Raw genomic sequence first — 2500 nt, forward strand, 5'->3', positions numbered from 1 at the left:
GAAGAATCACATATGAGAACTTTACAACAAAAATGACAACACAATTTTTCTCCACTAAATATATATTGATAAATAATTATAATAAATATTAATTATCAAAGCTATCCATGTTTGTATGAGATTGTGCGCACGTGTTCACGATCGTCTCCGATGCCACCGTGGACGGTGGTAGTTTACCCTCGTTGTCTATGTGATAAATGCTCATGTGGGGTTTTGCTGCACCATTTGTTCTGCTAGTTGGACCTTTTCTATGGGGAAATAAGATATGGATAAGTTTGGCACGCAAAACTACTCATGCATGACACACGTCAACCTCCTTTGACCCCCTAAGCTGCAAGCACACACCCCTTACGCACGCACGCACGCACTTTGCCCCCAGTGCAACCTTTTTTCGCTCCGCAGTGCAAACCATCGGGCTGTCAAACAAACCTAATATGGGTTACTCCAAAGAGAGGGATTTCAGGAAGAGGTCTCACTCTGGTTTATTTTCCCGGGGACCTCTTAACAATTCATTCAACAGACGCCTTTGAGTTTCACTGCGCTCGTGTGTCTGTAAGGGACCTGGAAAACTGTTTGTAACAAGCTTGTGGAATTCAATTAAAACACTGTTTGTGAGCTCATGATAAATTGAGCCACGTACTGAATTAGTAGAGGGGAAATTAAATACATTTACACACATTGACAGTTGTTGCTATACGGAATATAAGTATAAATTCATCTGAAATACTACTACTACTAATAATAATGATAACAATACATTTACTTTTGTATCAGTTTGCCACATAGCGCGAGCTAATGGCAAAGAGAAATAAAGAAATGATACAATATCCACATGGAATTAAGAGGCATGCAATTAAGTGACAATGAGATGCACATTGGGTTTTTTTTTAACTTCAACATATCATATGATTTTTTTATGATCTATTTAAGAATCATGTTCCCTGTTTTTATGCAGAGAAGACATTTATTTTGAACAGCAGTGAGGTTCGTTCAGCGGGGAGGTTTCACGTGTCAAGACAGCAAACGGGTCTCGCTTTTGCTGACTGAGTGATGCCTCTCCCCAAAGACGATCTCTGGGTAAATCATTGTGCATTGCGTGCAGACGGTGTTTGCTTGGACAGAGCCAAGGGTCGGAAGGTTGTGTACAAAAAGAGCTGAGGTAGGTAATGGTCACCCTTCTCTATCAAAACAATCACAGAGCTTAAAAAAAACACACAAGTACTGGAAGTTACATGAAATGGATGAATAGAACGCAAGTTGTGCAACTGTTGAGGCCAACTATGAAAACACAACTTCAAATGACATCTAATGCTGAATAAAACAAAAAGAAAGTGCAAAATGTGTTCATTAAAAAAAAACGAAAAAAAAAACCCACACACACTTCATGATAGTGTGAGCATGTTTGGGCTTTTAGCATTTCTAAAACAACATTTAAAGATGCATTATGGAGGACAGGAAGACAGACAGCTACTTGAAAGTGACTGACAAAACAAATCCATTTGTTTTCTTTAAGGGTGTCTGCCCTCTGTTCTCCTAAGAGCTAAAGGAAACGATGTGAAAGGCTGACAAAGGCCCAAATATGTTGTTCACACAGAAAGCAGCAGCAGCCACGCAAGACAAAAATCTGGCTACGTGCGCCGTGGCTGAAAACACAGCGCAGGATTAAAACCCACAGCCGACAGTGACGAATGCTTTGCTTACACGCACGCACGCACGCACACACGCACGCACGCACACATACGCACCCAACAACAGCTCCTGTGACTGTCGTTTTGCAGTCGGCTGCTGTGAAAGCGAAGGCATTTGTGGCAAATAACCGGAAGCAATGTTGCAGATTTAGTCCTGAAAAGCATTGGTTGGCACTGGAGCTCATTAATCCATACAGACACACCAGAAACCCAACTGAGGTCCCATTTTAGCAGAGTGTTTTAGTAAAAGTACTCACTGCGCACAGAGTACAGTGACACACGTGTTTTGGTTACTGATGTGCACATGGACAACCTGAAAACATGCGATTCTTTAGGTCAATTTTCAAAAAGTTGTTAAAAACTTTGTTTACACCTGGAAAGTCGTCGCCGCAGTAAACAGTTGTCAGTCCTTTCCTGACATTAGGTCATAGTTAAAGAGCGCAGAGTGAATTTTCATTGTATCTGACCTACATACTTCCCTCCTTGGAACATATTGCAGTGCAGTGCCAAAACACAGTGAATATTTCAGAATCTTCCACTTATTACAGCTGACTGGCTGTTTTGTGTCTTTGCACTGCGCAAAGCGTGGACGTTGGAGGCGAGGCGGCCACAGTGTGTAGGGAATGACTGGCAGAGGTGAATAATGGCCTTGCGTGAGGAGGCCTCGGCTGTGAAGGTACGCGTGGAGCGCTGGGGCTATTGTGTGCCAAGCTTTATCTTCTTAATCACTTCTCTTTGCCACTAGTTAATCATTTGTGCATGCCAGGGCTCAGACACATTGGATTCATTACATGCAGGGGGAGAACGGAGGC

Source organism: Nelusetta ayraudi, unplaced genomic scaffold (assembly GCF_046127955.1).
Source record: "Nelusetta ayraudi isolate G7.1 ecotype Tasmania unplaced genomic scaffold, CSIRO-AGI_Nayr_v1 ptg000005l, whole genome shotgun sequence".
In the NCBI taxonomy this organism is placed as follows: Eukaryota; Metazoa; Chordata; class Actinopteri; order Tetraodontiformes; family Monacanthidae; genus Nelusetta; species Nelusetta ayraudi.